General features: G+C 40.7%; 2 long non-coding RNA genes across 2 annotated transcripts in view; one reads left to right on the forward strand and one right to left on the reverse strand.

Moving 5' to 3' along the window:
* LOC148048087 (uncharacterized) overlaps window positions 1–23,445 on the reverse strand; it is a 33,532-nt gene extending 10,087 nt beyond the window's left edge. Inside the window, exons 1-2 of the long non-coding RNA XR_015695973.1 lie at window positions 23,027–23,445; window positions 22,707–22,900 (exon numbers count right to left, since the gene is read on the reverse strand). This is a non-coding gene — a long non-coding RNA (uncharacterized LOC148048087). The remainder of the gene's footprint in view (window positions 1–22,706; window positions 22,901–23,026) is intronic.
* Window positions 1–25,554, forward strand: LOC106547655 (uncharacterized). The gene is made up of 2 exons (XR_001313447.2): window positions 1–362; window positions 24,612–25,554. It is a non-coding gene; the product is annotated as an uncharacterized LOC106547655 (long non-coding RNA).
* The last annotated feature ends 1,824 nt before the right edge of the window (window positions 25,555–27,378 follow it).

Genomic DNA, 27,378 nt, shown 5'->3' on the forward strand with positions numbered 1-27,378 from the left:
TCAAGCACGCCTTCCTCGGGGGGTAAAACCAACATTCGCTTGAACTGTTGCAGGTCAAGGCAGCAGTGCCACGTGACCCAGCCTTAGCGAATGGTCTGCTCGGAGCTCCTGACAGATGTGGCCGACAGCCATCCAGCATCATCTTTCAGCTCATATAAGGTAAAAGTAAAAGGTTTTCCAGACTTTAAGCAGTGAGGAAAGAGGACCACTTGTGCTAGCCGCTTAAAAGAGGAGTGGCGGCTCGGATGTCCCAGTAGCCCCTCTAAAGTTTGAGCAGATGAAAAGGTCCCCATCTTCTCCATCCACTCCATGGGCCTGGCATACGACAGGTATGGGCAGGAATTTCCACCTGTTGAAAGCAGGTATGTTTCTAACTGATGAACATTTGCAGAATTTAATCTCTCTCTCTCTCTCTCTCTCTCTCTCTCTCTCTCTCTCTCTCTCTCTCTCTCTCTCTCTCTGTGTGTGTGTGTGTGTGTGTGTGTGTGCATTTCTGTATTTCTCTGCCTTTCTCCATCATCTGTGTTAAGTTGGCTTTATAGCTTTAGTTACTTGCATCATTATTTGGGTAATATGGAAATATCATGATGGAACAAACTGTCTGTGACTGAATTCCCCATTCTGTTCTTAAACTATACATAATTTTACATGCTTAAAGTCACTTTGCCTTCAATTTTTCATCACATAACTTTCTAAGGTGGGGTTTTTTTTAATCTGAAAAGAACAAGATTGGGATGCCCTTTGTGGAAATGAAGGGAAAATAGAGAACCTACCTCAAGCAATTGGAGCAGGGAGGGAGGGGGAGGAATCTGTCTGTGGGAACCATCTTTATATATATTATATTATTATATATCCCGGAGTCCTTCGGGATTGGGCGGCATATAAATTTTGATAATTGAATTAAATTAAATTATTTGCCAGTCTCCTCTCCAGACTTTGAGAGCTGATGATGGAAATGGGAAACAAAGAAGCTATCAAATAAGATTTATTTCTTAATTTTTAGTAGTACTGTGACATGCCGGTCTGCTTATTTCAGCATCCTGAGGTTTTTCTCTAGAGTGATGATTTTTGATCTTGAGAGTTTCAAGGCACAAGCGAAAGAGTAGAAAGATTTCGGTTAAGAAACTGAAATGGTTTTGATTTTAGGACTGTTAAGCCTGTAACTTCTCCTGTTTCTCACCGCCATCCTCACATGCTGTGCACCAAGCACAAAATGCCTGCAAAAATTAGTATTGATGTGACCCTGTACTTTTCCAAGGAAGATAAAGCAGTTCATCTCTGATGGTTGCCAGACACTACAAAGGCAGACTCTAAAATGCAGATGTCTCATACACCAGAGCTGTTCTGGTATTTGTTTGTTCCAGAGAATGTGTTCCAGGCTGGAAAATAAAAACCAGAAATATTTCCAGCCAAGACTGCCTTCCTCACCTCCCACACTGCAGTGGAAAAAGGCAATAGATCACCGTGTCTTCCCAGGGCTTCGTCGCCAAGGTGGAGCCAACCTAGAAGCAGAGGTGCTGCTAAAATTAGAGCAGCAAAAAGCTTCACAAGCATTAAACAACCCAGTGGGAAAAGGTGCCTGGTTTTGTCCATTTGTTTCACACACAGAGACACACACACACAGTTCTTCTGGTAATGTGATCCAGGCCAGAACCAAAAGTGGAGATACTGACTATTCAATCCATCCCTGAGTCAGCCAAATTTTCTAGTAGAAAGGAAAGATTTTTTATAGGAAGGGATTCTGGGTTGTTTTTTTTTGTTGTTTTTTTTTGCTCTTGACAGCAACATTTTAGGGGTTTTCTTTATGCTCGGTTGTTTTTTGGGGGGGGATGTTTCTTTTTTTCTTTTTAATGAATATTTTTATTTCCATTTTCATTTTCACAACACACACTCACATGTATACTATACATAGCATGGTATTAAATAATAATTACATCAGTTCCTCTTGTCAACAATGCTCAGAAAAATAGAAACCCATTATAGCTCTTCTGCTCTCCATACACCTCTTTCTTCTACCACCCTCCAACTTTCTATCTTCCCTCCATCATCCTTTTCTACTCTACTTCCCCTCCCTTTCTACTACTCCTCTCTCTACAATCCACTCCTCCTTATCCTTCTCATCTTCCCCCCTTACTCTCTCTCCTATCCTTCTCTTCCCATCTTTCTTCTCCCTTCTGTTTCTCACTCCTCCTCTCCTTGGTGTATTTCCGCTACATGTCAATATGCTTAACATATCCTAGTTTTAAAAAAAATAGTAATAATAATAGCAATGAAAATATAAGAAAAAAAACAGTATACATGTGGGGTCAAATTACATTAAAATCTAACGCGTCTCATCAAACCTAATATATATCCCTCCCCCGCACCCTCCCCCCCAAACCCCCCCAACCTACCCCCCCCCCCCCGGCTTCCCAGAACCCGTACACGGTATAGATTTTTAACAAACACAGTCTAAAATATATTGGAAAAAAGAATAAGAAATTAATAACATCTTTACATTGAACTTAGCTCCTCCTTGCTAAGCTAACTTTAAACAATTTAAATCATTCCTGATCTTAAGCATAAGCTATCTGGAATTTCTTAGTCCCGTATTTATTTTGTATATAATCAATCCATTTTTTCCAGTCTCGTTTATATCTCTCATTTGAGTGGTCCTTAAGATGTGCAGATATTTTAGCCATCTCGGCTAAATTTGTGACTTTCAATGTCCATTCTTGAATTGTAGGCAAGTCTTCCTTCTTCCAGTATTGCGCCACCAACAGTCTTGCTGCCGTTATTAAGTGCAGAATCAAGTTAATCTCTACCGCTGTACAGTCAGTAATTATACCTAACAAAAATAACTGAGGAGTAAACTTTATCCTTTTTTTGGGGGGGGGGATGTTTCATCACCCAAACTAGATAACATCATCAGTGCTAGTTATGATGTTATTTAGTTTGGGTAATGAAAAGTTTGCAAGAAAATAACCAAGCTCAGGGAGCACCATGTTTTAACATGCTGGTAGAAATTAAATATATTACGTTGTTAATAGATCCACACATTTTTCTTTCCAAAGGATCTCAGATACACAAATTACCTCTCTGCCACCTTTATATCTGGTCACTTTATTTTTTTCCCCTCCCTCATTATAATATAGGTAGCAATATGAGCAGTATTGATGTGTTTTTTTTCAAAATGCTAATATCTGCTAGGAAATGTGGTATCAAGATTTAAAGAGCTGAAGCCGAAAAAGACAGCTGACAAGGAAGGGAATTATTTTCTTGCTATAGTGAAATAAAAACATGCATATGCATATTCCGATTTCCCAAAGCAATTATTTATAGGAAAGTCTGTGTGTCTAGACAGGGTACAATGTTAAATAGTTCCTGGAGAGAGTAGTATTTCCTTTCCTACTTGTGAAAACAGGGTCTGGAAATCATTTAAGTTTCTTTCACCCATCCTACTTTTTTTTAAAGAGCAGTTTATAAATCACATTTACAACTTTAAATAGTTTAAAAAACTATTCTGATGAAAAACAAATCAAATGCCTCCTCATTTTCCTCGGCTTTTCCAAAACAACATTTCAATTTATCCCTCTTCATAAAATGTCATGGAAGAAGTACAGACTGACCCTAATCATTATTAGTCCTGCTTAGTTATTTCTTTTCTATTCTTTTTTTATTGTAGGGAAGCAGCCAAGAATTGACCATATATGTTTTTGCAAGACCTATCAAATCAACTCTGGGTTTGAGATTTCATAGTAGTGAAATCAGAAATGATTCATGATTGAATTCAAATATCATTTTTAAGCTCATAATGCAGGAAAGAAAGCAAAAGTTGATGTAAGTTAGCCTCCTTCAAGCTACCAGACAATATTCCTGAGATACTGCAGTTCTTAAGAATTGTTAGACAGCTGTGCTTATATCTGGGAGACATAAGGCTGGGGGAAGCTGCTGTAGATCTAATTATGAAAATGCTCATAGGTTTTAATGTCTTGACAATTTTTTTCTGTTTTGAACATATTAACCTAAACACTGGCTATAGAATGCAGCCATCTGCCTCCTATGGAATAATTGTCTTCATATTTTATTATCTTCGTTGTGGGTTAGTGGAGAAGGGCAATTGTATCTGCTGTCTAACCTTTCACTGTTGTGATGCCCAATCACAGATGTTGAGGTTAGGTCCAGAAGGTGCTGACTTTTCCATAAGTTATATTCAAATACTGGAGAAAGGAACATAGATATGAACCTACCTTTTCATATAATTTGGAGCATATAACCTTTTTTAGCATTCAATCTTTTTAAAAGAAAGTTTTCTTATGTTATAATAAACCCTAATTAGAATGGATACAATTGTGTTAACTTACATTATGCCAGAGATAGTACATGTATTTCTAAATGACATTGTAACTTTATTTTAGTACACATTATTGGTGGAACAGTTGCACTAACCATTACTGGTATCTGAGGATGGGGGCTATTGTGCTAAGTGATAAGAAAGTTACAACACAACCTTGTGCATAATTAATGGTGCAACCACAGGTGGCTAAATCCCAGAAAGATATGAATAAAATTGCAATCTGAGTTCCTTTGTTTAACAAGATTGTAAGTGAAGGGATTTGGCAATGCTCAAACAAGGCAGACCAGATTCTGAATGATATCAGTTCCTAACAGGATCAGCGCTAGCAATTCATCAAAAATTTGCACAAACTTCTATCCAAAACTGTATTTCGGAACATTATTAGATTGCTCATTTTCTTCCTACATATGATTTTCTCTACTCTTCTAATTGTGGGGAGCAATCTCTAAGATTGTGAGAGCGGGAGATCAGATTCTCATGTGCTTTAAGACAACGAGCCTCTGGAAGTCTTTCTGAAGCACTGAGGTGGTTGTCCTTACTCTTGCATCCCATCTTCCCTTTTTGTTGGCCAATGTTTCTTCCAACTGGCAATGGGAGAATGCTTTTTTTTTAAGTAGCTAAATAACACTCTGTTCTCCTCTTCATTCTTTCCTTATACTATAATTGCAGTGGAAGAGAGGACAACATTTCTAGGCCATCTGGCAGGAGATGCACGATCTTGGGAATAGTAGATAGGATAAGGTAGCCGTTTCTCCCAGTGGCAAATAGGAAATCTTGCAATTCAAAAATAGTAGGTAGGATAAGGTAGGCATTTCTCCCAGTGGGAAATAGGAAATCTTGCAACTCAAGAAAAAAAATTGTAAAGCATTTTTTGTTATATTTCCTCACAAGCAGATGTCAGACCATTAGTTAACCATCTTCTCAAAGTCTTCAGAACCCCCATATTATTATAGGGCCATTTGAATGGTGCCAATCTCAGTTCAACACAGTCTCCCCATGCAGAAGGGGCCCAAGAGAGTATTTGGTTTCACACATATAACATAGAAGATTAGTGTAAAATTAGTCAGAAGGTTCTTACCTTAAGCATCGGCAATCTTAAGTTTTGGGACAGACAGTCAATTGTTCCTCTTACACTATTCTAGTGTAGTTTCATTGTCATTTCTAGGATGTTTCTAGTTAACTTTAGAACTATATATGTCAAATTGAACATATATAGTTGAATGTAAACCATTTCTTTTCTAGAAAAAGGGCAGAGAAAGCATATTGATCTCTTTTACATATCCATTTCTGGCTAAAAATTAAGATCCTTATTTTAAAATTTTCAATTTCATTAACATATGTGACTTCCTCCAAATGATATTTGATAAAAGAGGGCTGACAATTTTAAACCAGTGGAATTACGAACTATTTCCTGGTTCCATTTGCTTAAAAAAATCTACAACACCCAAGGGAAAGGACTTAAGTTATGAAATCAGTTACAACTCTGTGGAACAGACATACTATGCGTATAGCATATTTCTAAACTGTTGAAATCACTTACTAATCATTGTGACCACAATAAAATGTGGGCCAATATGATTCTCCTTGTGACTTAGCTATGATTGTAATCCATTACTCATGTTCATATTCTTACAAGGTTATGACTGCTATTCCATAGTCTGTTGTCACTGGCTTTTGCTTTGGCTGAAGAGTCAAATAAAATATGTTCTTCTAGTATACAGACAGTCCCTGGCTTATGAAGGAGGTCCATTCCTAAGTCTGTCTTTAAGTTTATTTGTGGGTAAGTCAGAACAATATTTAGCATCAGTTAATTAAATGTGTGTATTAATCTATAGTATATATTTGGCCTGGTGCTGGAGAGGGTTTGAGTCTATTGCTGGAGGGCGAGAGAGTGTGTTACTACTGGACTTAATTTCTTGAAATAAACATCAAGGGCGGTTTGGACATAATTCATCTTTTTTTCATCATAAATGGCCTTGTAGCAGCTAACACTCACAGTAACTATCTTTGATTAACTTGACGAACCTCCCTATATTGAGATCTTGCGCCTCTAACTTTGCCATCCTGCTTCAAAGAGACCAGAGACTTCAGCTAACATTTTCAACAAAAACATTTTTGGTTCTGGAGTTTTTGGGTCCCCATCTTAATCAATTGCTAGCATGTACTACTCTAGTTCTCAATGGGTCAGTTCTTCAGCATGGGAGTTAAGTACATCATTTTCACAAATGTCTAATTGCACTTGATTGCCAATATACCAACCATAACTTGCCTGACTCTAACAATGCTGTCAGCTGTAAACCCTTGAAAAGCATGCACAAATTGGAGATACAATTTTTTTCACATATACAATTTGTTCCACAATTTATTCCTTTCCTATTCGGCTGCTTTACCTCAACCCAAGAATCAGCAATATTTTTAATGGGATCATAGATGTTATAATTCCATCAGCTCTTCACATCACTTTGCATAACATGACTTATTGTAGAAAGTCTGCCATGAATATTGGGCCTTAAAGAAGGCTATGATCCACTGATCCATTGGCTGAAATAGCAGTATGATGTTGGGGATAAAAATATGATATTTACATTAGTGTGAATGTCATCTAAAGTGCTTGGATGTCGAGGTGCATTGTCAACCACAAGGAGAATCTTGAAAGGAATTTTCTTGGCCAAGCAATAATGTTCAACAATAGAGACAAAATGGTTCAAGAACTAATCTAAAAAAAATGGCAATTGTAACTGAAGCTTTTGCCTTGGTTTTCCAAGGAACAGGAAGAGATATTTTCATGATATAGCCAAGGGACCTTGGATTTAGGAAGCAATACACATAGAAGACTTGAGGTTGCAACTCCTGGATGTGTTACTCCCAATAACCTTAGCTTATCCTTCAAAACCTCATGCCCTGGTGCACTTTCTTTTCCTCTTTCAAAATGCTCTTTCAGGTATTCTTTACCAAAATAAGCTTGTTTCTTCTTCATTAAGTATTTAGTCTGGCAAATAACTTCCCTCCTTGATACTTTTTTCTCAGGATTTCAACAAAATCACACACAGCATTTATATCAGTACTCCATCTTGCACTTCAATATTATAGAAAGTTGCCTTTATTTTGAAATGATTGAACCAAACCTTACTCAGAACAAAGCATCACGAAGTAGTGCATGTGTTCGTTATTACGAACAGTTGTATGTAACTCAAATGTTCAGTATAAAAGCTTTATAGCAATCCTTTCGTAAGGACTGTTGGAAGTTGTCTGTAAGTTGGATGCTTAACCTAGGAAATGGCTAGCCTGGGACTATTGGACAGCAAAACACAGATAATTTATCTAATAAATAGATAAGAATAAAATGTCAGCCAAAAAGAAGAATGGAACATTTAAGCAGCACAGAAAAAAAAAGCGCGGGGGGGGGGGGGGTTCTGAGAAACATATTAGCAGGCTGGATTTTCGGAACCAGGATAAAGTAAGGCCGGAGAAAATTGTGGCTCTGAGACAAAAAGGCTTGAGAGATTCCTTAGATCAGGGGTGTCAAACTCAAAGCCCAAGGGATAGATCCGGCCTGCAGGGTGCTTAAATCAGGCCTGTGGGCTGGCCTGGAAAAATCAAAGGACCAGCCCATGGTGCCTCCACCAGCCAAAACTGGCCACAGCCCATTTTCAGCATCCTGCAGGATTCTGCCGGCCAAAAATAGGCTACGTGGAGGCCTTGTAGTCCATTTTTGGCCAGCAGAATGCTGCGGGAGGCCATGGAGGCCAAAAATGAGGCACAAAAGGGGTGCTGTACACAGCCCCCATGCCCATTTTGGCTGGTAAAGAGGCATCTGTCCAATCTCTCCCCCCCCCCCCCGCTCCCCATGCCTCCTGTTGGCCCATGGAGGAGAACTACAATGTTGATCCGGTCCTTGAAGAAATCCAGTTTGACATTCCTGCCTAAGATGCATTGAGTCTGCATTAGATGAAATTTTGCTTGAGCAAAATTGAGCTTGATCGGCAAGGGGAAGGAAGGAAGGTCTGGGTACAATGCCCCATAGATAGGGTACGAGAGAATCCCTTTCAGCTGGTTACATATCTTCTCATTGGCCAGGCTACCTGGGGCTCCTGGGGGTAGACTTCAATCAAATAAAAAAAGCCAGATGTTTTCCATCTGGGTTGTAATGCTGTGGCTTGGGAAAGGCAAGGTTTAGCTGAATTATTTTATTAAAGTATAGTTAATTCTTGCCATTTATTTATCAATTTCCAATTTTACGTCGATATATTGCCATGGTTTTGCTTCTGTTCCTGTATTTTCCCCATACTGCTAAGGTAAATTTGTTCCAAATTTGTAAACATTTGAATGAATGCAATTAAAATAAATGGATTGCTTCACAGTGAGATTCAAGAAATAGGATGGGAAGAAGAAATAATCCATTCCCTTCATCTGCTCCCTAATTCAGATCAAAATTGGTCATGGGTGCTATTTTAAACAATTTGGAGTCTGGTTGCTTATGTGGATTTAAGACTAAATTGATTCCGACAACACTGTTCTGTTGGAAGAGAGGATCACACTGAATAACTGGATATAATTTTTTATTCTTTCTCCTGTCCAGAGGGATCAGCAGAAGGTTATCTAAAAATTTGTCCCTGAAGTGAGCAAATACTGTACCATTAGGTGAACTTTTTTCAGAGTTCTTAACTACGGCCATGCTGACTAAAGAATTCCTAAGTCAGGGGAAAATATTATATGTAATTCACCTACTCATGTGTCATAAAATAAAGGTCAGGATTTTCTGCCAGATCTCTGGGTGATCTACATTTGGTTAGCAAGGATGTGAAACTCTTCCAAATACAGCAGATAAAGCTCTTCTCCAAAATGCATTGCTGTAAAACAATAAAGCAGAGTTGCCTTTCTTTAAACTATTTTGAGGTAGCTAACAGCCACAAAAGGCATAGTAGCGACATGGAGAAAACATCAAGAACTTGAGGCTAGAATTTTTTTCCCACCTTTTAATCATTCTTTTAATGATTTGGGGAGGGTGGGTGGGTGTTGAAATGAAAATAAGTTATTGAAAAGCCTATAAAGCCTACCGGAGTCTTAAAGACACTTATTTTATTTCACTGTTTGTCTAAAGAGAAAGAGGATATCCTTTCTGTATTCAGCAGTCTGGAGGCATGATCCTGCGCAGTTCCAATGCTCACAACCAAATTACTAAAGGACTTCATCAGAGGTTGTGGGCTGAGGATTCTGGCTATTTAAAAAAAATGCTTTAGAGACACTGTTGGTAGATGGGTAAAAGGGCCAGGAACTTTCCAGATAGGCATCCACAGTTGTTCTCTATTTTCTCTGATATATAGCTACCACCCTTATGCAGGGTTTCTGCATATACAGTTCTGCGCAAACAATTTCCAAGGAGCTTTTTACAGTGTCTTTATTTGTTGCGCTTCGTCCCTCCCTCCCTCTTCTCAGCTTCTTTATGTGCTTTCACTTTGGGGCTCATTTCTTTCCCAGGGAGGAGAATGAGAACTGGGGAGGGGGATCACTTTTGGCTTCCAATGCTTTTGTCAAGCTGCCTTCCCTGACTGCAAACTGTCATCCTTCTCACCGGTCACTTCACTTAGCAGATTACTCTCTGGGGTCCTGTTGCTCCTTCCAGATCTCTACCCTGAAGATCCCTTCTCCTGGACTCACACCAGTGGTGGGTTACAACTAGTACGCCCGATACAGGCATACTGGTGCCTGCTGGGAGCACCAGGTACCGTTCCGGTATGGTGCGCCGGAGGACCTGCCCGAGCTCCTTACGGGTATTTGAGGTTTTCAGGGCTCCCACGCACACTCATGGAGTGTACGGCGCCTGCGTGACGCTCCGCCGATCAGCTGGAGTGTTGCGGGTGGTAAGTACACATGCGTGCGCTGCACACGTTCATGCGGTGCACTCCCACCCCGTTGCACTGGGATCTGGAACCCATCACTGACTCACACAGTATTGCCGGTCCACAAAAACAACTCCAGGAAGGCCCAACAACTTTCTCCTCCACTTGCTAAACATTTCTGTTCTTTAGGCTATAAGATAGATGTATCTGCATCCATAGTGTTCTATGTACAAAACTCTCAGTGTCTCTGAGCCACTGAGCTTGAATCCGACCAACCAAAAAAACCCCATTCACCTTAGGATCAACCCTATAAAAGTGACTGAAAGCAGGTGTCAAAATCACCCAGCCTTCTTTAAGATAAAGCTTGAGGGGTAGGTTCAAGACTTATATTTGAATGGTCCTCATTGTTTCCTTTGGCTCTGAATTCTTCCTCACTTATTTTCAAGGCTGCTTCTTCACTAGTGTCAGAAACATTTGCTTTCTGTGAACTTCTTCCATTGGACAATTATAGGAGAGTTTAAAAACAAACTTTGATCGGCTCCAACTATTCTTTCTCCCTTGGTAATGAGTTCCCTGATGTTACACTAGCTCCACTTCTGCTGTGCCTTAACCTCACTTTTCTCTTTACGCTTGAGAAACTTTTCCCTTCCTGGCTCAGTCTTTTCCTTTCTTTATTTTTGTTAACACCTGCTCTGTTAGCTTCCCTCCCAGCCCCCCCTTTTTTGATTGGCTAATTAACTGACAAAATATGGGGAAATTTGTGCTGTCTGGCACATCACAGAAGAGATGCTATGGATCCCTTCAGCAATATTTTTTGTGATTCCTTGCATTGCTATCTGGGCATTCACCGAAAGTATAATTTATGTTTTCCACAAAACAAATGTGAGATCCTGCTTCCCTATTCTGGGAGAACCTCTCACAAGATAAGAGTGCGCTAGAGTGCATTTTGTCTTTATCAGACCAAAGGTATTCCTTCCATTTACCCTGGCTGGTATTTCTACCATGGCTGCATTTTGGAGATTTATTTGGAAAATAAACCTTTCTGGGACCGTTTTTAGTGCAGGTTTGAGCTATATGGCCAACCTTGCTATATAATGTTTTCTCCTTCTCAGATTTCAATCTTGGCTCTTTGCTACTTTTATTACACTACTAGTTTTCTTTTAACACAGTCTTCTCTGTGGATTACTCACTTTCCTCTTTCTTAGAAATTTCTCTTTTTACTAGTCCTCTTCCAATAGCAAATCAGATTTTCCTTGCATCCTTCATCCTGCAGGAGCCTAAGTAATCTTCACCCATGACTGCATATCTTTGAATAAGAGTTGTCCTATTCAAAGCTATAACGTTCCTGGCACAACTTGTAGAACTGTTCTAATATCACTGGGTATCTTTTCTATGATTGTAAGCTTTACTACCTCTTTCTGCAAGTCAAGTCCAACATTTTCATGTGGGCATTCTCTAAATCTCTGCCTAAACATACACTTTGTGACTTTATATTTCTGTCAAGTTGCCTCAGGCAGGTAAACTCTTAGGGCTTTTCTGGAAAGTTGTGTTCCAACCTAGCAACTCATTCCTGTTCTGGCCATACATCCATGCAGTGGTACCCAACAAGGGGCTTGTGTAAAAAGAATTGTAAGCTTGAGTTTGGTTCCAATTACACATTTTCTGAATTCATAATGTGTCTTAATTCTTAACTGAACTATTTTCAACTAGGGGTGTGATTAGTGGACTTTGGGATTCTAGTAGAAGGGGAAGTACGCCCCTCTTAACAGGATTGTCTCTCTTCCCACAAGAAAATTGTGCCATTTATGGACAGATCTCCCACCTCCTTGAAAAGCACAGAACTGGCATCATATCGGACCATATTCTACCATTACTCAGAAGAATTCATTTCTATTCCATCGTCTATTTATGGTCATTTGGGAAGGCCTTTTCAGTCTCTTCCCATATATAACGCTGCCATTTGAGCCAAGAAGCAGTTAAGGAAAAGCAAGCAAAGTTTAGTCTTAGTTTACCTATTGCCCATTAAAGGAAGTGTTTTAGAAATAAGAATTGTAACCATCCTCCCACTTGCCTTTCTCTGCCCTGTTCTTTCAAGCACAAACTGGGATGATGGAAAGAAGCAACACCCAAAGAGCTTGAGGAGAGGAATCAGATTCAATCATTCAAGCAAAATTAGAATTTGAATGTAGAATATTTACTGATCTCACTCCTAAATCCACCATGCTTGTTTGAACATATGTCATATCCTCTACTTGTCTTTATGTATACAGGACACTATTTATGACCCTGGTGAAGCCACTCTCTCTACTTTTGCATTTTGCCTATTTATTGCTATTACTATGCATACCTGCACATTACAACTTATTCAGTGTTAATACAGCTTCGAATTCTCAAGGGAGAAAGATGAATTCATACCTTGCATTAAGCCTTTGTGTACTTGCTACTTACATACTTATAGTTTGTACTTGCCCAATGTGATTTCTAAAGCATGGAGAACAATCTTTTTCAATTCAGTAGTTGCGTGTTCTTCTATGTTCTTGCCAGAATAGCAAAATATTATTTGGATTTAGGGATTCTGTTTTTTGTAAAATTCTGATCATACAAGAAGAGCTACATGAGTAAACTATATGCATCTTCTCTCTACATTTCAAGATGACTAAAAGGTCAAAACTTAAATCAAAACCATTTCTGCCCTTTATTCTGTAACTTCATGCTATGGAGGGGTGGGTTCCTGTACCATTTGGTAGTGGTTCACTGCATATGCGCACCCACGTGTTGCTCGCGCATGCGCAGTTGACTGTAAATTGTTCTGTGCATGTGCAGAAACATGCCAGTGATGGCAGATGAGACCAGGGAACCGATTCGAGGGCGTGGCCAGCCTGGGTTGCTGCTAGTTCTGTGACTCAGGACAAATTACCACTACCGATTCGGCTGAACTGGGCTGAACCGGGAGCAACCCACCTCTGATGCTATGTGCTCACTGCAATAGAACACAGGCAATGTATTCACTTAGGAAAAACCCCTGAGGGTTCATTTTAACAGAGAGCAAACCCCACTCCCTTCTAGCACTGAAGATGTCACCAGGTTGTCTGTTGGAGATATCATCTTTAAGCAAACAACTAAACTCAGAGACCACCAAGGACTCATCTTATGTCCAGTCTTGGCAGCTATAATCTTTCCAAGTGCAGGAAACTGGGAGTCACATGGATTTTATCAGGATTGTTCTGAACTTCTTCAGGGACTTCCTTTCACACTCTCCTTGTTCTTTTGCTCAGTCCTTGGGAACAGATGGAGGTCACCAATCAAAAGAGAGCAGTCTTCCCCAGTGGACCTCCTGATGTGAACTGAGCCTTACTGGGAAACAAATCTTGCTAACCATTTCCTTTATTTTAGGAATGCAATATGTAAACAAGCAAGAGCTGTCAATTACAGACACCCCAGTTCACATGCTTCAAAACTAGAAGCCTTCCTGGTCTGTAGTGGTTGTTCTTGTGGTTTAAATAGGTTTTTTTTCTATTTATAAAATAAAGAATTGCAGGAGAACTCTGATAAGCAAACTGTCCACATTTTCATCCATAGTTTCCCCCATAATACTCCACATTTTAAAGTGTGCATCCCTAGGATGTTCATATCAACCCACTTACTCTCTGTTCCACATGGAATGGGTTTAATGAAACAATAATAGCTCTAAAATGTCACTGCCCACAAATATAAAATGGGCACGTGTAATCTTTTAAGTACTTTCTTGGAATTATTCCTGCTTTGTTTAAAAACATTGTACATCCCTATCGTGATTCAAAGATGCCCAAATTGCATATACACACCACAAATACAAACACAGACTAATGGATCTCAAATAACTGCAGACCAAATTATTATTATATGGTTTCTTTGTATTAAAACACCAACATCTGTAAAATCATGTCTCTGTCAACACCTTTAGCTAAGACATTTTATATAGTCCAAGCAAATGAGGCGCAATGGAGTTTTTAAAATTTTCCAGGATTTAGGAGATTTTAAATGACAATCCACAGAGGTAGATAGTTGTGGGAACATTGAAAGAACGATGAAAATAGGACTTGTTTTGGAATGAAGAGAATCAGGCAAATAGGAAAGAGATGAGAAAGAAAAAGTATACACAGGAAGAAGCTGTCAGTCACTGAAAGCACATTCTGTCCTGTACTGGATGATTGGGAATTGCTCTCAAGGAAAAAGAAAACGTTTCATCCTTTTTCTTGTTCTAAGATCAGCAGTTCTTTCTTTCTTGTCCTGATGCCCTATTTATGTTACAGAATGCTGGCTGTGTAGTATGACATGTAGCCAGTGGTGGGATTCAGCCGGTTCGCACCACTTCGGGAGAACCGGTTGTTAACTTTCTGAGCAGTTCGGTGAACTGGTTGTTGGAAGAAATCATTAGGGTAGAGAACCGGTTGTTAAATTATTTGAATCCCACCACTGCATGTAGTGGGTTAAATACAAGGTCAGTCCAAAAGCAGCAGGAGAGAAAAGCTTCCTTTTTTCTCTGACAAGTATTTTCCCCCTGCTAGAGCAGTCCTTCCCTCCTCAATTTCCTACACACCCCTATTTCCTACTATGGGTTTAAGATATAGTTTTACTGTCATAAGCCAGGATATGGTTATTTATCTGCTGCTAAGCAGTTTCTTTCTAGGTATGGAGTTATACCACCAAAGTAGCTAGAGTGAATGTTAAACCCTTTTCTGCCACCACTGCTGCTTTCTGAAATGACTAAAATTTATCTCAACGGTGCTTTTCCAAAAGGCAACTGGACTTTGCTTTTCCCTGAAGATGTTTCGCTTTTCATCCAAGAAGCTTCTTCAGTTGGAAAAGCAAAGTCCAGTTGCCTTTTGAAAAAGCACCGTTGGGACAACCCTGGCCTGGATGACTGAGAATCTCCATAGACATTTGGCTAAACTTCAATTTTTAACTGAAGGATGTATCAATGCAAACACTTTTACCCCAGGAGGCGAAGCTGAAGTTTTGTATATCAGCATATGATAACATATGCTATCAAAATACGATATATACTAGGATGAATATTTCCATCTTAGTTTCTCTCAGACTTCCTGTTTCCAGTTTTATTAGAACTTGTTTCATAAACTATTGTCCAAATTTAAGATAGGTGAAATGTCAGATGAACATCTTGGGTTAGGGTTAGCGTTAGGCCTCCTTTTCCCAATTGTTCTCTCCACCATTGTTCCTTGGACTTCTCCATCAGTGATTTTCCATGGGTTTGCTGTCCACACGAAACTTCAGGAAACAAAAGAATGAGGAGCAACTTTGTTCTTCACTCCAATGTTTTCTCATTCTCCACTCCTTGCTTTTTATACAATCCACAGTTAATCAGGGATGGGCATCCTGCAGTCTTCCAGCTGTTGTTAAGACTGCCATTTTTGGTTACCCATCCTTCCTATACTTTCACACTCTAGATCAGTGGTCTCCAACCTTGGCAACTTTAAGACTTTGCTGGCTGAGGAACTTTGCTGGCTGAGGAACTCTGGGAGTTGAAGTCCACAGGTCTTAAAGTTGCCAAGGTTGGAGGCCACTGCTCTAGATCACTGAACTTCTTTCTCCAAACTGAAAAAGAACAGTTTTATTTCTATCAGTTTTGAAGTGGGATTCAGATAAAACATGCATTTTGCCATTTAAATTTAACCATGTGTATTTTCATCTGACTATTATATCTATGTATTTCTCCCGTTTCGATGAAACTACATATGTGCAAATACTGATCCATCATGTTGCATCTAATGTGTGCAGTTTCTTTAAAGAATTACAAGCGTAAAAACGTTTTTTTTTAAAATTGAAACAATGCAAGTTCTATATAATTCAGATTGATTGTTTTTGGAGGGATTTTTAAAATAATTGCAGGAAACAACTACACGTATTTAAAATATTTATGAAATCATCTGCACGGCACTAACTCTCGTATTAAATAAAAAAAAAAATAACTCATCAAGTTCAGATTGCATCCCTTGTTTATTTACACAGCGCCAGGTGTCTCCTCAACCTCATGTTCACTGCACATTCTTTGACATTGATTTGGTCCTGTATTTAAAAGAAAATCAGAGAGGGAGAGTGCCTTTGATCTGCAGCAGAGAATGCAGTTTTTGATCCTAATGCTAAAACAGAGTGTCTGGCCCCAGACGCTGTGTGCAAACCCTGATGATGGGAAGGGAGAAATGAAAGGAAAAGGGGGAGGAGGGCCAGTACAGCATTCGTTGTTTCCTAAGCACTAGTTCCAAATTGCATCGTCTTTCCACTGCTCTTTGTTCTTGGCATTACAGTTTATCCCAGAAAACTCAAGCAGGAGGAGGAGGAGAAGCAGCAGCAGCAGCTTACGTCCCTCTGGGCCCCTTGGCTAAGCCCCAGGATGGGAGATCTGGACTGTGCAGCTCCAGGAATCTGCCATTTTGACCATAAAAGGGCAGGCATTTCTCCGCTCCTGCAGGGAGGATGGGAAAGGAAAAGGCAGAGCTATTTATAGTCCTTGTAAGGGTCTGGGTTTGAACTCAGGGTTAATCAGCCTGCGACTGTGGGACCTGATTGAGATCTTTCTTTGTTTTCTCATAAGCATTTGATCTGAAACCAGAAACCGTGGAGTAGAGCAGGAGACTGATAAATAGTGCTCTCTAACCCTGTTTCCTTTGACTTCTGAACTCCTGAGTTTCTAGTATAGCTTTGCAGGACATTTTGATCCTTGTAGGTTAGCACACCAGTGCAGAATACACTGGGTGTACTAAACGTCAGGCCCCATAGGCAAGTTATTCTTATGTGACATTTAGCATTCAAACTGGTTGCTATTTTCTTCGAAGCGCTCCTTTTACTCATTTGACCCATGACTTTCAAACATTCATAAACAGCTTTTGATTTTCTCTGGAAAAATAATATTAATTAATAAAACATGTTGCGATTGGCCCTCCGGGAGCTTAACTTTTGGTACACCCTGTACGTAGACACAGAAGCACCTCTTCCAAGGAACAAATTGGAAGACGTACGCTTTTGCGAGCTGCATCAAAATTGATCAGGTGCACAGAGTGGCTACACTAAAGTAGGATTCAAAGGAGTGAGGCAGGATGGCGGCAATTCAGGAGAAGACAGGTTTGTTATTCAGATGCAGATGACATGCCTAAAAGACACACACAGGTGGAATTCAGCATGTGTGGTCATATGTAAGATTTCGAACTGCGAGTCCAATTCTTTCCCGATTATTATTTCTGAGTGCCTAAGCTTGCATTCCACAGTTGCTCTTGGCGGGAGGTGGGGAGGTTATATGTTTTGTTGCTCAGGTATCTTTGCCCATATACAAAAACTTTTGAAGCAACCTCCGGTTGTTATGACAAATTGCTAAATATGAGAATGAAGCTTGTATAGTTTCCCCCAGTAAGAATAAGACATAATCCTGACTTCAGTTCAAATGCTAGAAATTAACTTTGGATTTAGAATGAAAGTTTATTAGGCAACAGGGCTAGAAAATGTAAGCACCAGCATGCCTAATATAAGGCTGTTATCAGGGGTGGGTTTCAGGCGGTTCGCGGCGGTCCCTGCGAACCGGTTGGTCGGCGAACCCGGAAGCAAGTAACTTCCGGGAACGCCGAAGGGTCCACCCGCCCGCCCGTGTTTCTTACCCGGTTTTGATGAGTTCTGAGCTTCCATGCATGCGCAGGACGCATACAGCGCCTGCGCGATCCTCCAGGAGCAGCTGGAGCATCGCACAGACGCTAGTACGCATGCGTGCACTGCGCGCGTGCACGAGGACGTCGCTAGCCCCGGTTCGGTTGGAACGAGGCGAGAAACCCAGCCCTGGCTGTTATCTAAATTGATTAGCAACCAGTCCCAAAATAATTGGCCCTCTTAGCCCTTTAAAGTAAAAAACAATGCTAGCATGCTTAACTATGGCTCACTAAGTAACTTACTTGAGTGGGTTTACAGACATAGCAAGCCACTTGGGAGCATGGACCTTTTCTGCGAACCTTAAATGCTAACATCCCTTTCAACAAGGACCAATAGCTCAAGAGTGTGTACCTCCTTGTACCCCTTCTGATTTTCCCAGCCAAACATGTTGTGTTTATACTGGGTATTCCACTGTGTCTTGGTTGTTGTTGGGTTTTTTTGCATCTCCCTATTTGGCTTTAGACCAGTGTTTCTCAACCTTGGCCACTTGAAGATGTCTGGACTTCAACTCCCAGAATTCCCCAGCCAGCATTCGCAATTCTGAGAGTTGAAGTCCAGACATCTTCAAGTAGCCAAGGTTGAGAAACACTGCTTTAGACAGTTGTCTTGGCCTACTGTACTCTTCCTTCTGTAGCTTAGTTGGGCTGCCAGTTTTGGATCTTGATAAACTAGTCTCATTCTTCAGTCTCAGCAATATGTCATACCTCAAGATTTATTCAGGAGACAAGTGGGGGAGGCTACGACAGCATGAGGCAAATAGATTGTTTTTGTTGGATATGGTGAGTTTGCCACTTTCTAGCCTTAGCTTTCTAGGTCTTTGTCACTTTCTTGGAAGAAATAGAATTTAACCACTGTTTCTATGGAACTCCCAGGGCTGAACCTCCTTTGCACTAATCTTTGGGATTAACGTTTGCAATTCTTCTAAAGTTGAATTTGCAGAAGACTAAGGAAATGAAGAAGGAAATGGCAAATGAAAGCCACCTCCTTCTTCTGGAGCTCTGGCTTTGGGGAAGAAGAGAATTAAACAGAGGGAAATTTAACAATATGCAGTTGTACATAGAGAATAGCCACATAAAGTCTTTCATTAGTTTAATGCAAATTAAATATAAATTGTTATATTAAATTTTGCTTTGCCCTAGCTCTGTGATGGTGAACCTATGGCACACGTGCCAGAACTGGCACACAGAGCCATCTCTCTCGGCACACCAGCCGTCACCCGTTGCTCTTCCTGGTTTAAACGAGCACATGTGCACCAGCCAGCTGGCCTTCCTGTGCGCATGTGTGCCAGAAAATGGAGGACCAGGTGACCAGCGTGCATGCACACACTGGAAACTTGAAGCTCAGCTTCCTGGTGCACGCATGCGTACCGGAGAACTGCTCTTCTGGTTTTCAGCACTCCCACGTGCGCGTGCCGGGGAGCTGCTCTTCCGGAGTTCCCCTGCACACGCATGGGCATGCTCCCATTTTGGCACTTGGGTGCTGAAAAGGTTCACCAACACTGTCCTAGCTAGTTCATTTTCCTGACCTCGCCTGGTGTTGGAATGTGACCTACAATATATCACTGAAAAACAGAGTGTGTCCTTCAGTAGTTTTTATGTATCCTTAACCTATTCCAGTGATGGCGAATCTATGGCACATGTGCCACAGGTGGCACATGGAGCCATTTGTCAGGGCATGCGAGGCGCTACTCTGTCAGCTGGCCAGCGTGCATGCGCGCGCTGGCCAGCTGAGTTCAGCCTTTTTTAAAGCCATTTTTCCCAGGCTCCAGAGGCTTTATAGGAGCCTGGGGAGGGCAAAAAGAGCCTTCCTCTGCCCCCACCCCCGGAGGCCCTCCAGAGACTTCATGAGCTTCCCTGAAGCCTCCCGAGCGCAAAAAAAAAAATGGCCCTACGGGCAAACCGGAAGTTTGGGAATGGACTTCCTGTTTGCTTGGAGGGTAGTTTTGACTGCTCCCAAGGCTTTGGGGAAGCCTCCTGAAGGTCCCTGAAGCCTTTGGAGCGCTCAAAACGACCCTCTGAGCAAACCGGAAGTGATTTCCGGTTTGCTCGGAGGGTCGTTTTGACTGCTTCGGAGGCTTCAGAGAAGCCTCCTGAAGGTCCCTGAAGGGCTTCTGGGGGGCGGGACAGGCTGTTTTCGCCCTCCCCATGCTCCTAAAAAGCCTCTGGAGCCTGGGGAAGGCAAAAAAAAGTATGCAAAAATGGGGGGGCGCGCCTGTAGTGCGTGCATGCGCACTGGTGGGGTCACGCATTGCATTATGGGTGGTGCGGCACGCCCGCACACGACCCCCCTGTGCTCTCCCCATTTATGGCACGTGACCCAAAAAAGGTTCATCATCGCTGACCTATTCCAATACCTATTTATGAACAATAGATCTATTCCACTATCCAAGCAATATGCGGATTTACTTGAGTACCAATATTCCTAATATTCCAGCGCTGCTTCTCCCAGTCTTTGCCATCTTTTGTGACAAACAGATCACCTGACTTATTTGCTACAGGGGAAAAAACCAGTCTGCATATTATAAATGCACAGAGAGATATCACACAAATCAACTCCCAGGCTACTTCTGAGATGTTTCAATGAATGTATTTGGAAAGCTGCCACTATTTCACTAAGTGTCTTCATTTGTGCAAGAAGTCTGAAATACAATGATCTTCTCTAAAGCTCTTCTGATGAGTGTGTTGGGGCTACATCTCCCATAACTTTCAGGTTAAGAATACAGCTTCAACCTTAAGCTGATGGTTTAGGTTTGGGAGAAGTTGAGACAGGCCATCCAGCACTATGTTCTCTCTTCCCACGGAAACTTGCTTCAGCAGCAATTCGTGAGTTTCACAAGGCAGATGCAACGTTCTACTGAGAACAAAGGTTCTGTTTATAGTCCCCATCTTGGGTGGAAAAATGAGCTTCCATCTTTCCCACAGAATGTGGAGATAACTGTAGGACTATTTACAAACGGTCTTGAATGTCCTCAATAATTTTCTCATCCAGCATCAGAACTGGAATGACTTCCCGAGGGATGCTTCTGCTCCAAGTGCTGTAGGATGCCCAGCCGCACTCCTGTCTAAGGGAATGTGGGGACAATTCATCCATGACTTCAACTTCCCAAGGGCAGGCAGCTGAGAACTAGATTTGGGCCAGGGATCAAGGGAGTGTTTGTTTTTCCATAGAGCCTTGTGGGTCACATTCGTGGCTAGCTTTGAGGGAGGGACAGGATGGAATCAAACAGGAACAGAGAAGCAACTTAGAACTAAGGAGAAATTTCCTGAGAATTAATCAGTGGAACAGCTTGCCTCCAGAAGTTGTGAATGCTCCAACACTGGACGTTTTTAAGATGTTTGATAACCATTTGTCTGAAGTGGTGAAGGGTTTCCTGCCTGAGCAGAGGGTTGGACTAGAAGATCTCCAAGGTCCCTTCCAACTCTGTTATTCTATTCTATTCTATTCTGTTCTGTTCTGTTCTACTCTACTCTACTCTACCCTACCCTACCCTACCCTACCCTACTCTATTCTAAATCAGTATTTGAGCCAAATTGTGCTTTAATCTAGAACAGGCTTATATTAGCTGCTTTCTATTCAGTTTTGAAAGGGGAAAAAAGGCAATTATTTGGGGTCTTTTAAATTCCACAGGTCTCCCTGCTACTTATGCTCTTGGCTACCTTGTAGGTAGATAAATATGGTCTCTTTCTTTTTATTTTTCCATGGGTGGCCAGGACCAGCAAGACCTTATTTTGGTTTCATGGTTTATATTATACATTTCTGTTTAATGGGACTTTATTTTTATTTTGACAGAATTTCCACTTCAGGTGATTTAATGGGTGTGGCATCTGCATGCAAGGGGCAAGAGCAAAGGAAACATGTTAGTTCCATGTACAATCCCTTGTGTCCATTACAAAACTACTTATTGTCACTTTGTAGTATGAGATGGACAGCGCTGTTTGGTGTCCCAGTTAAGGAGCCGGACTAGAAACCTGGAAGCTATGAGTTCTGATCCTGCCTTAGGCACTTTTTATTATTTCACTGTTTTCCTCAGCCCAAAATCATCTCACAGGATTGTTGTTGTAGGGAAAATAGGAAGAGGATCGAGTATTGTGTAGGTTCAGCACCTTGATCTATCTATAAAAAATAATAAAGGTGGGATACCAATAATAAAACAAAACAAAAAATATATAAATTTAATAAATAGATAAATAAATTAATAAATAAAATGACTACTGGGCAACACCAAAGAAATACAGAGAATTCTAAATCTTTGGTGCTATCTAGTGTTCACCTGGATTTTCCAAGCCTTTGTTGGTTTGTTGCTTTATTGGATTTATACTCTACCATAGTCAATATACATTCAGCAACTTACAATGAATACAATAAAATAACAATTTAAATAATATAGGGAATCAGTGTTAAGTGCAATAACTAAATAAGAGAGAGTGAAATAATGTGGTGCAAGAATTTCAATGAATCACTTTTCAAATGAACTAATTTTAGTTTGCATGATCATGAAAATGCTTTCTGAATTAGTCATTTTTAATAGTTTCCTAAAGGTCAGGGAGGGAGGGTGGGAGGGAGGGAACAGGTCCCATTTTTCAATGGGACCTGCTCCAAAACAATGGAGCTGCTAAAAAGTAGTATAGCATTCCCTGCCTTCTAGAATATAGAATCACTCTTGGATGTTTTCCTACAAAATCTGGTAAATTGAGCCAATCTATTAGGGAGAAGCCATGACTCGAAGGGGATTATGGTTCAATATCAGCATTTTAAACCATGCATGGAAAATCAACAATCAGTGCCGAGCCTGCAGCATGGAGGTTACATGTTCCAAATGTTGGGAAGTAGTAACTTACCTGATCCAATACAATCTGGATGAATGGTAGTTTCCAAGTGTTCTTCAAATGTAGTCCCATGTAAAGCAATAATCCAACCAAGTGGTGATGGCACTTGAATGAATTACTGTAGCTAGGTCCTCTTGTACCAAGTAGCGTTGAAAAAGGTGCACCAGCTAAAGCTGGGCAAATGTTCTCCAAGTTATGTCCTTCACCTGCAGTTCAAACAGGAACAAACAGAGCACCCAATTGTGAACGTGGTCTTTCAAGGTCAGTGCCTGCCCATCAATAGATAATCTTAGTGTCAGCAGAGATCCCCAATATATAAACAATGCTTCTACCTTATTAGGTTTCCGTGCTCATCCGTTCTCTTCCATCCAGACCTTTCCATCCTCCAAGCACAGGGACAGGATGTTGACGGCAACTCCCTTATGGTATGGGGTGATGAGATAAACTCGGGCGTCATAAACCTTTTGATGATGCCACACCCCAAAGTTTTGGATGACTTTATCCAATGGCTTCATATGGTTACATCCGCCTGCTGTATATTGGGGCAGTAACACCATTTCGCTGTCACAGCATCAAAGGAACAGATCAATTCCTTCCTGCCAAAGTAGCCCTTTTTCTTTGAAAAGCAATTCTTTCTTGGGGGAGGGATGAGAATTATGCATTAAGGAAGCCATTCTGAGGGAGGGGGGAAAGAAACCAACATTGCTCAGAAAACAAACAGACTCACAATGTCCCTGGATTCATTTTATCAGGAAATTAGTACAGACTCTGTTGATAATACTTTGTATGGGACCAAAAGTACCAGTTACTCGAGGAATCACATCACAATCATACATTTACAAGTACTGAGTTTAAGGAGGCTTATTTCTAAATATGTGACCATAGTCTGAAAATTCATATAAATTGAAGCTTTGCATACATGGACCAGCTAATTGTCCAGAAACCAATGTGTTTGTAGACTTCACTCATATTACTGTGGAGAATTTTGGGGCTTTATTGATAATTTGTTCTATGTATTATGTTAATATTTTGAAATATCTATGCCTTTCAGTTACTATCCTGTTACAAATAAATAAAGTTTTTACACTGAGAGAGGCAATATGTGTTGTAGTGGTAAGTACTATAGAAAGCAATAGGGAGATATTTCTTCCTTGCTTGCTTAGTACATTTCCAGTGGGATGGGACATATGCTCATTCATGTAGATTTGATGGGTTTATGTCCTGATCGATAGAGGTAATGATTGATTTGTTTAAAGGACTAAAAATTGGGAATAGAATTGCCCCAACCTTCTAGACCTCAAAAGTACTTGAAATAAGTAGTTCCTTGCCTAGTTGTCACCACAATTCAGGCATTTCTTATATGAAACTGATGAGAGGGTGACCAATTACCTCACATATACCCTGTTTCCCTGAAAATAAGACATCCCTGGATAATAAGCCCAATCGGGCTTTTGAGCTCATGCACTAAAATAAGCCCTCCCCAAAAAATAAGCCCTCCCTTAAAATATTGCAACACAGCAGCAGCCATGAGGTGACCACACTCGCCACTTCCTGCACTTGCAAAAATAATAAGACCTCCCTGAAAATAAGGCCAAGCACTTATTTCAGGGGTCAAAAGAAAATAAGACCCTGTCTTATTTTTCGGAAACATGATATGTTAACATTTTCTCCCACAACTTCCCACAGATCTTCCCAAAGTCTTGAATTGCCCTTTAATGTGATGTTGCTTTTAAAAAATAAATAAATAAATAATCCAACATTGTCAATAGCCATAGAATTTCCAGGTTGACTGTATTAATATGAAGACTGTCTAGTTGGCAATATTCAGAACAAGGAAAGAAATGGTGATTGATGTATGGGAAGGTAGTCCTTTTCCGATTCTTGGTGATTGACAGTTCTTTTCTCTGTTTCTTACAGGAAGGGCTGTGACATGTGAATGAGAGGCAGAAGCGTTGTGGAGAAGAGTGGAGAGTCAGCCTTCAAAGGAACAGAAACAGAGGAGCAGAAAACAAGTTCCAGTTTACCTATACAGTGGGGAGACTTCGATTGTTGTTTGCTCAAAACGTTACTTATGTTCAGTCATTTTTACTTCGTATCTTTCAATATGACATGAAGTCAGGATATTATTGTTCATAGGCTAGCTATTGAGATGCAAGAGGTATAATACTGATCTTGTTCACGGGCATTATTTTTACCCTTGCTTGTTTTTTTGTATGCTGCTCATATGAACACCAACAAATCCCTCCATTGACTCATGCTGAGCTCATACTTTAATATATAGATACACATATTCAGCACAGTCCATCTTATATGAGCAGCTTTGTAATAATTGTTTGAGCGTGGTATAATAAATATCCTGCTGAGCTCAAACTAAAAAATTGAACCAGATCCCAGAGGTGGGGTGGGATGGGGGAAATGCTGTAACCAGTTATTTCCTGGTTTATAAGCTTCCTTCTTTCCTAGGCATACCTTCCTAGCAGAAGACTTTTAAGTAGGATGATCTGACTGTAGTCTGAGGTGAGCTTTCTTCTGCCTGCTTCTGTCCTGGACCCTTTGGCCCAATTCAACTGAAGGATCCCAGTTCAGAAGATGGTTTAAGCCTTCAGCTAAATAGAAACTTTTCTCGGGTTCACAGTGATTTTCACACAGGGCTTTCTCTCTCACATTTCATTGAGTCCCATCAACGTCCACATCCACCTCACATCATAGTTATGTGAATCAGCCAACTTAACCAGGTTTTTAGGTCAGCTACCTGTGTGGCTGTACTAGATGACTTTCCTAAAAATCACCATTGCATCTGATCCCACTGTATCAGTATCAGAACCAACTTCTTTCGTTGTAATAGATTTGTCTAAAGCAATGTTTTTTTTCTCAACTCCAACAACCTTAAGGTGTGGATTTCAACCCCCAGAATTCCTCAGCTTGCTCTAAAGCAACCTCTCCCTGCTGTAGTTTCTGTAGAACTGCCATAAACCCAAGCCTACAACCAAGTTGCCTAGGCATTTGAAGTCCTAATACATCCAAAGGATCCCTGATTGAGGAAGGCTGCCATAACCAATTCTGGGAATTAACCTTTTCAAAGTTCCCTGCCACATCCCATATAATCTCTCTCTCTATCCCTAGTCAATGGCCTGGTTTACACAGAGAACTAAGACATAACATTCTTCATTGGTTGGTTTTTGACACTGCATGACATATGAACTTTTTTCAACTGGACTTTCTTGTATTTTCTTTGAAGACTTTTCAATTCTCATCCAAGAAGCTCCTTCAGCTCTGACTGGATACTGGGGAATAGGTGGTTTTATATTCCTTGCAGTCATTTGCATTGTTTTAGAGAGTTGTTGAGGCCACTTAGAGATTTATGTGTTCTCAGGATCACCTGAGTAGATACCTAACCTAAAATCTCCATATGAACACGACATATGAACCTTATGTCTTAGCAGTGCATGTGGATTCTGACTTGTTCAATAATACTGACATCCAGATTTACTTGTTTTATATAGGGATGCAGCCCATCGCTTTTTCTTCCATTATAGAAATGGAAGAAAAAGCGATGGGCTACATCTCTATATAAAATATGTAAACTTCTCTCTCCTCCATTATAGAAATGGAAGTTCCTAGAGCTCCAAGAGGAAAGGCAGTGATACTGAGTCAATTCAGATCTGCAGTGTAAGGAACATCATAGCCATAGTGCAAAACACAGCTCTATGTACATAAACTTGGCCTGTTAAGCGATCATATGTCTCCTTAGGCAAACACCGATTGATAAACATTATGGTTTAGGAGGCTTAAATTAAAAAAGAAGAAGTCTGTTTGAACAATGGTATAATGTCCTTTGGTTTCCCTTTGAGCTCATTGCAGCTCATTCCGAAATTTGCCTATTATTTTTCATTCATCAATCCAAATTTATTCTCAGGTTGAATATAATACATTTGGCAAGCTTCCTGAAACAAAGACCTTGCCCATTTGAGGTTGTGATGTACAGTATACAATTTCCAAATGGTTACCTGTCTTGAATCTGTCAATCTGTCCAATCTAACTATGGATTTAGAACTTAGAGAGGCTCAGCTACAGCAAAGGTGAATGCAGAGCTACTGAGGATTTTATTGTTGATAATATGAGAAAATGAGGATACGACTGTTGATAATATGAGGAAAGTGCATCAGCATATACAGGAGTGCATATTACACTGTGAAATTAGGGTATCTGGACAGTTTCTAAGTCTCAGCAGGGCTTCTAACACAAAGTCTATTGCTGCTGATATCTTAACCAGCTCTGCCTTTCAGGGTCTGAAAAATGCTACAAAAACCTCTGTGCCATTTTTTTCCTTCTCTTCCTTGTTCCCCCATTTCGCTAAACAAATGTGATAGCTGGGAAGGGGGGGAGAGAAGAAACAAGTTTCTTGTTCATTTTGGAGGGTTGCTGCATCTCTGCTTGAAGTTGGCTTCACAGATTACCTGTGCTATAGTTAGCTTCTACCTCTCTCTCCATCTTTCGTGGCACAATGCTCACCTCTCGCTGTGTTGATGGAGGAAGCTGCTGAGGATGCTGCTGCGATCCAAGAGCTTCCGAGGACCAAGCCTAGAGCAGAGAGAGAAAAGAGAGGCTGCCAAACAGCCGGAATGGAGCTGTAGCCCCTGCAGCTGCCATCTGCTTCTTGTCAAGTTGTTGTGAAGTGCTTGTT

The sequence above is a fragment of the Thamnophis sirtalis genome, unplaced genomic scaffold (genome assembly GCF_051295495.1).
Source record: "Thamnophis sirtalis isolate CommonGarterSnake01/CBP01778 unplaced genomic scaffold, rThaSir2_p1.2 scaffold_3, whole genome shotgun sequence".
In the NCBI taxonomy this organism is placed as follows: domain Eukaryota; kingdom Metazoa; phylum Chordata; class Lepidosauria; order Squamata; family Natricidae; genus Thamnophis; species Thamnophis sirtalis.